Below are 12,185 nucleotides of genomic sequence, written 5' to 3' on the forward strand. Positions count from 1 at the left end.
TAATAATAAATGGCCATGGAGGTGGGGGTCAGAGAGTAAAAAAAGAGACCACGGAGAAAATGGAGGATGAGGGACGAAATTGGTCAACTTGGCAGAAGATTGATAGGTCCAGAGGAAAATAGCCAGTGAAACATTCCTCTCTTAGGCATGTACTAAGGACTAGGGACAAAAATGTCAAAGTCTCAATTCTAACTCATATGTATTATGGCATTTTAAAGCCTCTCTGTGTCTCCAAAACTTCCGTGAAATTTTATGACTTTTATAGCCTTGGGGAGTGGAATGGTGAATAATGGTGAAATTGAGCTATAAACAGGTGTAGTGTGATTCAGTCTTGCCTCTCTGCCAAGGCCAGTGTGATGGGAACAAGAGTTTTTTGAAAGATCGAAGTCTGGAAGCTTGAGGTGGTGACTGACAGCAAAGTGAGGAGTAGCCCACGCGGTAAAACATCTGTGCACAGGAGAAGCAGGGATGCATGACTCAGGGGACAAAGCTTCCCCCGTTTCACCATGGGAAGGTCATGTTAGGGGAAAGACACATGATGATTCAATGAGGAGAATCATCTAGATAGAACTGAAACTTTCCCAATAAATTATAATTTTTAATAATGACAAATATAATTTTGCTTACTCTGAATTAGAGGAGAATATATATATATATATGTATATACATATGTGTGTGTGTGTGCATAAAATATGTTTTCTTGGGTCTCAGTGTACTTCTAGGACTTCTCAGCCAGCACTGGAAAGTCATAGTGTTTGTTAGAATTAATCTTCAGTGTTATCATAGGTTATTAGTGCCTAAAGACCACTGCATACCTTGGATGACCTCTTAATGCACCATCTAGCTTTATAAAGAAATCACTGACACATTTCTCATTTTTTGCATTATAACTTGATAAATATTTTGTTTATATCTGTAATTTAAAGCAAAGCCATATGGTTGCCAAAAATAATTAATATTTGATTTGATTATTTAAGCATGTGAATCATCTTCTCAGGTTCAAGGGTAAAAGGAAAACTACTTTGAATTCTACTGGTTTTCTTCATAGAGTATTGGACATTTATGAATAAAAGTTCACAAGTATCAGAAAATTCTCAAAGTAAATTTAGGATGATAAATTAGTTTATAGTGTAATATTTGTATGCTTCTGGAATTCTATACATTTACACTGTATTGGATTGTATTCACATTCATAGGTCACAAGACAAGTACAATGAGTTTCTGGAATATAGTCTGAATAAGTAGAAGTTAATTAAGAATACACTTATCATGATGAGCACTGAGTAATGAGGTACAGAATTACTGAATCACTATATTATATACCTGAAACTAATATAACACTGTATGTTAAATATTCTGGAATTGAAATAAGAAAACCAATAGAAAAAAAGAAATAAAATATTATATTATGCATTATGATATATTTTAGAATCAGAAAGGCAGAACTTGATAATAAAGAGGCTGAATTTGATTAACCCCAGTTTGGGAAGGTATCACATAAGTGGTTCCAACTGCTGGAACTACAGAATATTTTCATCCTACTAAAACTAGCCTAACATATCCAAATAGTCTGATGCACTACCTGAAATCTTCTCCCCAGAATTTCGTGCTTTTTTTAGTTATGACTCCACAGAAGTTTCTTTTATTAGAAGGCAATTCTATATTAATCCATCAATTCATCAAATAGATTTACTTTCAGTTTATTAACTTAGAGACCTGAAGCAAGAAGACCTAAATAGACCAGCTGTGGAAGAGTTTGGAAAAGTTTTAAGCATGTGAAACTGCTTATAGTGGCCTGTATAATGGGGATCCTGATTAAGCCCAAGGCAGAATGGGTATGCTGACTTCTTACTGTGCAGAACAGAGGTACTAAAGAAAGATGTTGGAGGCGGTAAGAAGGCAACATTCAAATCATGCTCATTTTATCTATGACCTGCCTGATAAAAAGGAATCGCTCTACTCATGAAGGAGAAAGAAGTACAACTAATCAAATGATCTACCTAAATTGCCTTCCTTCTCAGCTATACAGCCTTAAGTAAAAATGAACCAGAATCCATTGCATTTAAAGGTCATAGTCCGAAGGGCACTTCTGCTTCTGAGCAAATGGAGTAACAGGGACCAGAATTACCTTCCTGTCTGAAGCAATAATAAATTTGACAAAATATATGAAACAATGGTTTTCAAGTCATGGGCTATTAGGTAATGGACAGCCCTCCCCAAGAACTGGGAAACAAAGAAAGTGAGCCCTACCATTGCTTGAGCTTTCTATGTTGACAGAGTTTCCCGGCAACAGCATAGGAAAGGGGCACCTGGGCTGAGCCCTGGAAATCACTGAATTGAAGGGATGTTAAATGTTTGAGGACACTGAGACAGAAAGAATTCACAGTACAGGATACTAGAGAAGATTTCTGCACAGAGAAAGAATACCAGAGATCTCCAGAAGCTTCGCCTTGAGTATTCAGCTGAGTTCTGATCAGCTCATACATGGGATGAAACTACCCAAGACCTGGGAAAGGATATGACTTGAAATGATTACAGGTTACAGTGGCCAGCAGTTACAGATGCTGATAGCAGCACTTGTCCTCACTGGCCAGACCAGATAACCTTATGATTTATATAGGGCATTGGATAAAGTAAATAGGGTCTTGCTCAGTATTGCGAATAATTAGCTCTAGACTCAGCCTGCTCTTGCTTCACAAATTTTAAAAGTAAATAGGAAAAAGATCAAACTATTTCCAAAAACTGAATCCCAAAACACACCTCAAGAATACTTATAGGAGTATAAAAATAACCAGGATGTAACAATGTGAAAATCACAGTCAAATAAAAAAGGCAAAGAAACAGGAAAATAAGGCCCAAATGAGGATAAAAATCAGTCAACCAAAACCAATCACAAACTGACACAAAAGTTAGGATTATCAAATAAAGACATTAAAACAGGTATTACAACTGTGTTACAGATGTTTTAAAAAGTTAAGTAGAAAATGGTAGATATATAAAAAAGATTCAGATCAAACTTAGATGAAAATGACAATATGTGAGATGAAAAGTACACTGGATGGGATTAACGACAAATTAGACATTGAAAGAAAGATTAGAGAAATGAAGACACAGCCATAGAGACTATTCATAATTAAACACCAGAAAAATGAGGATTAAAACCAAAACAAAGTAAGACAAATAAGCAAAAAACAAAACAAAACAAAACCCACCATAAAACAGAGCAAGTGAACTGTGGAACAACTTCAAGAGGTCTAATATAGGTGTAATTGGAATCCTTGAACAAGGGGTTAAGGGGAAAAACTGTTCAAAGAAATGATGGGCAAACTTCTCCAGGGGCCAAATCACAAATCAGACAGATCAAAAGAAAAAACAAAACATAACAAAACCCTCAAAGAACTCAATACCACCTTCCCCAACAAAAGCAAAAACCCCCAAAACACATCCAAAGCATAAAGAAAACTACACAAAAATAATCATAATCAAATTGCTCCAAATAAATGGCACAGAGACAATAGTAAAGGCAGCCAGAGGGGAAAAAAGACATATGACCATACAGAGGAACAAAGACAAGAATGAGAGCATTTCCCCTCAGGTAAGTATAGAACTGGTGAGCCATCTCCTGGTAGACTGATTATACCACTTTTAATATGAAGGAGAAGTGATTCATTCCAACTGAAATGGACAATTATTCTACATTTGGATTCATTTCTCCTACCCACCAGAGTCATCAAAGCAACACAATCCACAGACTCCTAAATGCTATAGTCACATCATGCTATTCCACACAAAATAATTTCTGTCTTTTCCTATTGCTATCCTGTCTTATACTGGGAATATTGCTGACATTTAATATTATAGTTTAGTTCATGGGTTATAAAATGTCAGCATAAAATTTTGACTCAGTGTGGAAAGAAATGTAGTAGGCATCTCCTAAGATGGCCCACAATGATCTCCCCCACCCCACCCATGATGTTCATGCCCTTGTGGAACTCCTCCTCCATGAGCTGTTTCAAGGAACAAGTAATAAGAAAGTGATAGAATGTCTCTTTCAATATTAGATTGTAAAATAACTCTTGTACCTGTGGTGCTTAATCATGTTCTCTTGTTTGTTTGTTCTGAGGGAAGCTAGTTGTCCTACTGTGATCATTCCTACAGAGGGGATCACATGGCAAAGGACTGCCTAAGGCGAACAGCCAGTGAGGAACTCAGACCTTCAGTCCAAAGATGTAGGGAACTGAACTCTGCCAAAAACTACACTGGTGACTTTGGAAGCAGATTGTCCCCTGCTAAGCCTCAGATGAGACTGCTGTGCAGCCGAGCCAACAGGATGACCGTGACCACATGAAGGACCTTGAGCTGGAGGTTTCCAGCTAAGCTGTGCCTAGATTTCTGACACACAGAGACTACACATTAATAGATCTTTGATGTTTTAGGCCATTAAGTTTTGCAAGTGATCTCAGCAATAGAGAACTACTACACTCAGAGCTCCTAGAACTGGAGAAGGATGTGTCAAAAATGCAGAAATAGGAAAATTAAAACCATCAAAATCAACAGCATTTAGTAAGAGTTCATGGCACATCCAAGAACAGTTCATGGACTGGGAGCTTTTAAATTCAAAGACTGATAGGAATCTCACAGGTGTGACATTACAAGAAGGCTTATCAAGTGAAAATGAGGAGGTTGTTTAACCTTTACAATGACTGATTATTATAGTGGGGGTTTCCAGATTGCTGGGCGTTCATTAAAAATGTTAAGCTTTTTCTCGTATGTTTTCTGGTATGATTATCAAAGACATTTACAAGAAATATCCTGAGTTTCATTTGTTTTGCAGAATGAGTTAAGTTTCACTTCTGTGGTTCTCTTGCTCAGGGAATTTCCAAGTCTGGTCTCCATTCTGTATTTAACATCTATGAATGATGAGCATATGAGTGGAAAGGGTTCTAGTGTTTTCTTTTTAAAGAGGAAGGGCTTTATTATATTAGGTGGGAGTCTACTCTTTTATTTTTGAAGTGTACATATGGAGCAATGGTGCATGGTGATGACCAGTAGGTTTGCACAGAATTACATGATTTTTGCTACATAGCAATTTTTTTAAAACCCGTTTTTGCATTTAGGCAATGTCCCACTTTGTTTTATCTTCTCAAGATAAAAGTCAGACTCCCTGATAATTAGAGCACAAGCATGAAATGTAGACTCCATCAATCAGATAGACATCCACGAAACTTGGATTTGGAAGGAGGCAGATGAAGTGGCAGATCTGCCCAGTGGTACTGATACAATACTACCCTGGCAAGCAGGATGATAGAACTGTTTGGCAAGATGGTGAAATTCTGGCATCTGGTACTGATGGTTCCTGAGGCCAAGCTGCTGTAGCAATGGAGTTTTCTTGTGCTAGGACTGCCATTTTTTTTGGCTGCTCACTCAGAGCCAGGATGTCTGACTTTCAAGTGAGGCTCTGGACTATCCAATATTCTTTTATAAAATTCTTTTCTGTTTAAAATACTTGGAGAGGATTCTGTGGTTGGCAACTAAAATCTTTTTTTCCCATAGATTATAACCTATTGAATGGCCCATTATTTTCCCAGCACTTTGTCATTGTATTTCTAGGTATGTGTATATGGCTCTAAATGAAGGGTCTTCATGGTTCCACTCTTCTTTTATCTACCCCTATACCAATACCACATGATATTAATTATTAGAAATTTTTAAAATGTTTTACCTAGCAATTTTTAAGATTAGTGACCTAAAAATCTTTTACATGGTTGGCAAGGAATATGGAAAACTATGTTTGTAATTTCCTTGACTTTTGGTCTTTTTAAGCTTTGTTTTACATGCATACAGTATGTTGATGATTATTGTATCTTTCCAGTATAATTATTATAATTATACTTATAATTATTATAAGTATAATAATGCTGGGCATTTATTAAAAATGTTAAGCTTTTTCTCGTATGTTTTCTGGTATGATTATCAAAGACATTTACAAGAAATATCCTGAGTTTCATTTCTTTTGCAGAATGAGTTAAATTAAGTATTATTATAATTATATAATTATTCCTTATAATTATTCCTTTTTATTCCTAGTATTTTTTATGAAGTCTGTTTGGTATTAATTTAGGTATACCCATTTTATTTTGGTTTACAATTTTTTTGGAGTGATCTTTTTATTCCTCCATTTCAGCCTTTCTGTATCCTCACATTTTAGGGTAATTTCTTGAATATGACCCATATCTAAACTTTGATTTTATATCTCATTTGAAAATTTTAATCACTTAAGTGGTGACTTTTTTTAGTTCATTTATATGTATCATGATTATTAATAAATGTGAATTTGTTTATATCATCTTATTTTGTGTTCTCTGTTTACCATGCTTTTTCATACTCTGATTTCCTTCTTCCTCCTTTTATGTCTGTTTTGGGGTTGATGCAATTTTCTTTATTCCTTCCCCACCTCCACCTTCTGATTTGACAATATTATTTTGCTTCTCTTCTTTTAATGTAATTCTTATAAATTTAACAGACACAATCTTATTTTTAAAAGTCTAAACATAGGGGTGCCTGGGTGGCTCAATCAGTTCATTGACTGACTTTTGATTTCAGCTCAGGTCATGATCTCAGGGTTGTGAAGTTGGACTGTATCAGGCTCTACACTCAGTGGAGAGTCTGCTTCTCTCTCCCCCTCTCTTTCTGCCCCTCTCCCCACCCATGCACACTCTCTCTCAAATAAATAAATCTTTTTAAAAAAAGTTTGAAGATAAAAAATATCCCTGCACTCCTGTTGAATGAATGTCTTATTGCTTCACTTGTGACCCATGCCGTTCATTTATTTGTGTTACTATATTATTTTTCTTGCCTCTCCTTGTTTTATACTCATAAGTTTATGTATTAATGATTTCTTTCCATGTAAGCTTTTAACATATTATCTTTTCCATCCAATTTCGGTTTTTCTCTTAAGTATATGCTTTTGTCTTCCATAGTGCTGTCAATAAGTGGGAAATGTATTCCTGAAAAATCATTATTTTCTCCTTAACTCTTGAATGGTATCGTATCTTTGAAGGTATTAAGTCTTTGTCTTCAGGCCAATATTGTTTCTGTGGAGAATTGTGATCCCACCCTAATTTTGGTTCTTTTGGTGTCTCTCTTTTCTCTCTGGTTTACTACAATCTCTTCATCTTCTGTATACTGTGATGTGCCTTGGTTGGGAATTTATTTATTTTTATTATTTTTATTTTATTTCGTTTATCATGTTGAAGACTTTTTGAGTTTTTCTTTTTTCCTGAAGCTTCAGAACTTTCATGGGTTTTGAGGAATCTGAGCCTTTTATCACCTGAGTACTATTGCTTTCCCATTTTCTGTTCTGTGTACCCCTTTGAGATGATTATGGAACTTGCTCTTCTCTTCTTATTTCTGTTAATCTTGCTAACATATTTTCTCTTTTTCTCTTCATCTGTTTAACTTATTGAGTTTAAAATGGCTACACATATAGTTATTTTTATCCAGTTATATAAAAGTTGCATTTGTCAGTCTATTATCTGAAGGATTGGGGTTTGGTCTCCAGTTTATTGCTTCTGTAACTCATTGCTTTTGTTTTCTTTTATGACTCGTGATATTTTTATTGATTTTTTTTTGAGAGGTTTTTTTGAAATTTTTATTTTATTTATTCCATGAGAACATTTTGTGATCAGAACTATGGGAGATTCCCTTTGAATACCTTTTTATTTGCTTTTGCTGAGAAGGCAAGTGCTCTATTGATTAAGGAGTTTTTATGTTCCCTTTCGTGTGTGTGTGTGTGTGTGTGTGTGTGTGTGTGTGTGCAGGGGAGGGGGACCTCAGGTCATATGCACACTATAAATGGGACAGATGCAGTCTTTTGGTTTTGATTCCTTGGAGATCTGACGTGCAAAGGCTAGGAAGTCATTAGCTTCATGGTTGCTCCCCCATACCCTTGATAGTGGGAAGATTATTTGTTAGGCCTTATTTTCACTGAACGTGTTATTTCCAAGTCCCCCAGCTCCTCTGCATGGACATAAAAAAAAAACAAGCTCCTGCTATACAAGATCCATACTCCACTCTTCATTTCTCCCCCATTGATAAACACCCACACAACGCTGATGTACATAATTATCCTGCTGATTTGCGACTCCTTCTTTGTATCACCTGGTGAGCTCTCTTTCCTTCCCTTACACATTTGTTTTATTTGATTTGGTATTCCTGAGTATTTGTAATGGTGGAATTTTAGGTTTATATGCATTTCAATCTTGCTAAAAAAATGTTAATTATCCATTCTTGAAGTAAAGATATCTGTTGAAATGGCAGGCCCCTGAGTCTTGCTTTTCTATCACTGTGGGCTAACAATCATAAGAGACTTTGAGGTAGTTTTTTGTAACTTTTCATTACATGCGGGAATTTAATATTAGTAAGGTAATATTATTATATTGCTATTAATTATTCTAATTAATATAAATAAATTATTTTTCCAATATTATCTGATTTTACGGTTTTTTAAAAAGTTAATGTTCTTGATTATTGCGATTATCCCACACTCAAAATTACCTCAAATTACATGGCAAAATCCCACTTGATTGACTTTTATATCAGTTCAATCATTAAAAATATATAACATTGTCAGATATTGTTCATGCTATTATATTTCTATAGTAAAAATCACAATTAGCCAGAGATTTCATAACTATTTCAAGAGGCCTCATCTATTGGTCTTATTGGCCTCATTTATTGGGAATTTAGTGCTAAGTTCCCAGACAGCTGGTCTTTATCCATTTAAATTTTAAATTACACATACATTATTTAGATATTATATTTAATAACTCATATATAATACATGTATGCATACATAACAGTGTAAGTTTCATTATGTACCACTCTTTCTTTCCAATCTATATTCTCCTGGGAGGTGTGTGTTAGATGAAGACTTCAGATTATTTTACTTGAGTATTTGGGTGGGGAGCAATTTTTTCATAATTGGTTTGAGTGATATCCTCTTAATTCTTATAAAACTACAAACATTTTTCAACCTACTGGCAAGGTATAGGAGTCTTGATTTTAATCTTTTTCAGCGGTCTGTAGATGCTCTTCTCTTGCCCTCTAGCTTCTAGACTGTATTTCACTGATAATGGAATGGCTCCATCCCAAGCCTTCATATCTGTGGCACTGCAACATTTCCTACCTGCTCTGTATTTCATGAGCTTTAATTTAGTCACCCTCCCCTCTTCCACCCACATGATTAAGATTTGTTAATGGAGGTATTTGTCGGACAGAACAAGATTGTGAATTAGATTTTCTTTTAAGTGTGACACATGGCTGAGGAACTAATCTCATTTCTGTCTGAGACCCAGTGTACCTAGGATGACCCTAATAATGGACTGTGTATTCATAAAGACAAAAGCCAGGCATTCCGTAAAGTGTGGCATCACATAGCTGGAAGGGAGCTTCTTTTGTTTCTGCCTGCCCGCTTGAAGAAAGACGACAGCTGAAGTCTTTTGAGATTTTTGGTTTCCTCTTCAGACAAGACAAAATATATTCCTTCATGAATGCATTTCATGGGAATAATGGGGCTCTAAGATTATAAACACCAGACTGGGAGATTTGAGTTCTAGAGCTGACTAAACTGTAAAATACAACTTGCTTGATCTTTTGGGATTGCTCTTCCACATGCAAAATAGGGGTGTAAGTAATGTCCAAAACTGTAGCAAAAGAAAACATTTTTTCATAGAAGAACAAAGTCTTTAGAGCCAGACTTCGGGGGCTGATTCCTGCCTCTACCACTTATCAGATGTTTGGCTGGAGAAAACTATCTTTCATCATTTTTCATTTCAGGTTTTTTTCATCTGTAAAATGGGAATAAGAATTATACTTACACAAAACAGTTTTTTTGTTTTGTTTTGTTTTTTTTTTATGGAATGCTTCACGAATTTGTGTTGTCATCCTTGTGCAGGGGCCATGCTAATATTCTCTGTATCGTTCCAACTTTAGTAAATATGCTGCCGAAGCAAGCACCACAAAAGAGTTTTTATAAAGCTTAACTGACGTCATAAGAGTCAATGACTTAAGACAGTGCTCCCGACCCCACTTAGCTGACATCAGAACCCCAGGCTTTCAGGAACCAGTTTCTCCTGGTAACCCAGTCTCTCTCCATTGATTGATCTATATTCATTGTTCTTGATTCCCAACAGGTGAGTTTGGTTCCATTAACTTGGTCTCCCCAGCATCTGGATTTTCTCATTTTAATATGTAATTTCCCTGTGATTGGATGGCTGAATCCTGTAGCGTGATTCCCTACTGTGAGGACTTGGGCCATCTGAAACCTCTCCAGTTTCTTACCATGATCTCAACTATGTTCTTTATTTGCTCCTTGGCCAGCACTCCTGCTAATCAAACTGTGCTTTTTCTCTTTTAATGATTTTCTTAATCATTATCATCTGATCCTGTGTCCCTTACTAGACTAAGAGAATACTGGTTGTGCTACTACAAAGGGATGAGAGACCTTTGGGAGCTAGAGTCTATAAGATTTGATGATTAATTGAGTGTGTTGGTAAAAGAGAGGAAAAAGTCAAAAATTGAGTGTGTTGGTAAAAGAGAGGAAAAAGTCAAAAAATGACAACAGACCAGACATGGCTTGGTCTGTTGTGTGGCCAGTGCTGCCCTCCACTTCCTAGGTGAGATTTGGAATATGGTAGGAGGAGAAGTGTTGGGTGGGAAGTGGAAGGATAAGTGATGGTCAGGAATGTTCCCATGTGTGTAAATTGAATTAGAATGGAGGTGCTGAATAGGATGTTAGATCCACAAGCCTCAAGCTGAAGAAGGAGAGGTGCCCTGGAGATTCGAATTTGGGAGACATCAACCTATACTTAACAAGTGAAGACAGGATAATGGAGGACTGCGTAGGCAGAGAGTGTATGGGGGGAGGGGAAGAGGGCCCTCCAGAAATATTCATTTTAAGCAATAGATTGAGAATACTCAAGGGAAGGAATTTTGAAGAAGAAGAGACCAGAGAATTCAAATGCCAGGAACTTAAGTGAGAAAATGATTCCAAGTGCACTACCCATGACCCTGGCTTTGGTGGGTTCATGGAGGGCTGAGGACAGAAGTCAGATGGCAGTTGACTGGGTACTGAGTAAAAGCTGAGTAAGAATCACGGGTGGGCATAGACAACTATTTTAAGAGGTTGGCTGTGAAGAGGGAAAGAAATACCATAATAGCTACAGGGAAATGAAGGATAGATAAAGATTTTATTTACATATTTTACTTCTTTGTAGAATATAAAACTAATTTTCCGGAAAACAGTTTGACATTAGTTTATAAATCTGACCATGGTATCATCTACAACCTAGTAATTCCATTCCTAGGAATATATGCCAAAGGAAAAATCTTCAATGTGTATGTGCAATGGGAAATGTGTATAAAAATATTCATAGAGGGAAACGCTGTTGGGACCCCTCTCGCTCTTGAGAGCTTTTTCTGTATCTTCACTTAATAAACTCTTATCACACACACAAAAATGTCTACACAATGTTAATCCTAACAACAAAAAATCTTGAAAAAAGATGTGTTACCAGACCAGGAATACATAAACTATATTTATATAGTGATTAGAGAATACTGAAATAAGTGAACTACGGTTACATGCCACTGCATGTAAGAATCTCAGAAATCTGATATTGAATAAAGAATCTCAGAAATCTGATACTGAATAAAAGAAGCATGACTCCCAGACTATGATACGATATAGTTATGAAGTTCAAAATTAACCAAATCTAAGTAAAATAAGGCCTAAAAAGGGCCTACAGTACACAAGATGAGGGCAAAAGTGGCCATTGTTGAGTTAAATGTCGAGAGAGTCAAGTCTGAGTCTGCTAATCTGTCTCAGACTGACTAATTGACAGAATAAAAAAATCCAGGGGAAGCCGGACAGAGAAGTGAACGCATCAGGCCATAGTAAGAAAGTCCAAGATAAGATCTCATGGCAGAAAGTGGAGGATACGAACCTGGGGCATGAGAGCCTCTTTAGGTCAGCTTGAACTGAAATCTGTCAGTGTTAGAAAGAGCATCAACTTAAAATCAGCAGAACTGAACAGGTTACTGCAGTTAAATGCCCCTCTAAGCAACAGAAGCGAAGTGGGAAGATATGTCAGATTCTTAGCAGTTAAAGATATATTCTCAAGGCA

The 12,185-nt window shown here is 36.3% G+C and overlaps 1 non-coding gene across 1 annotated transcript; it reads right to left on the bottom strand.

Moving 5' to 3' along the window:
* Positions 1–9,909: 9,909 nt before the first annotated feature.
* LOC116576864 lies at positions 9,910–10,017 on the bottom strand. The gene has a single exon (XR_004280323.1). It is a non-coding gene; the product is annotated as a U6 spliceosomal RNA (small nuclear RNA).
* Positions 10,018–12,185: the final 2,168 nt, after the last annotated feature.

Source organism: Mustela erminea, chromosome 17 (assembly GCF_009829155.1).
Source record: "Mustela erminea isolate mMusErm1 chromosome 17, mMusErm1.Pri, whole genome shotgun sequence".
Classification (NCBI taxonomy): domain Eukaryota; kingdom Metazoa; phylum Chordata; class Mammalia; order Carnivora; family Mustelidae; genus Mustela; species Mustela erminea.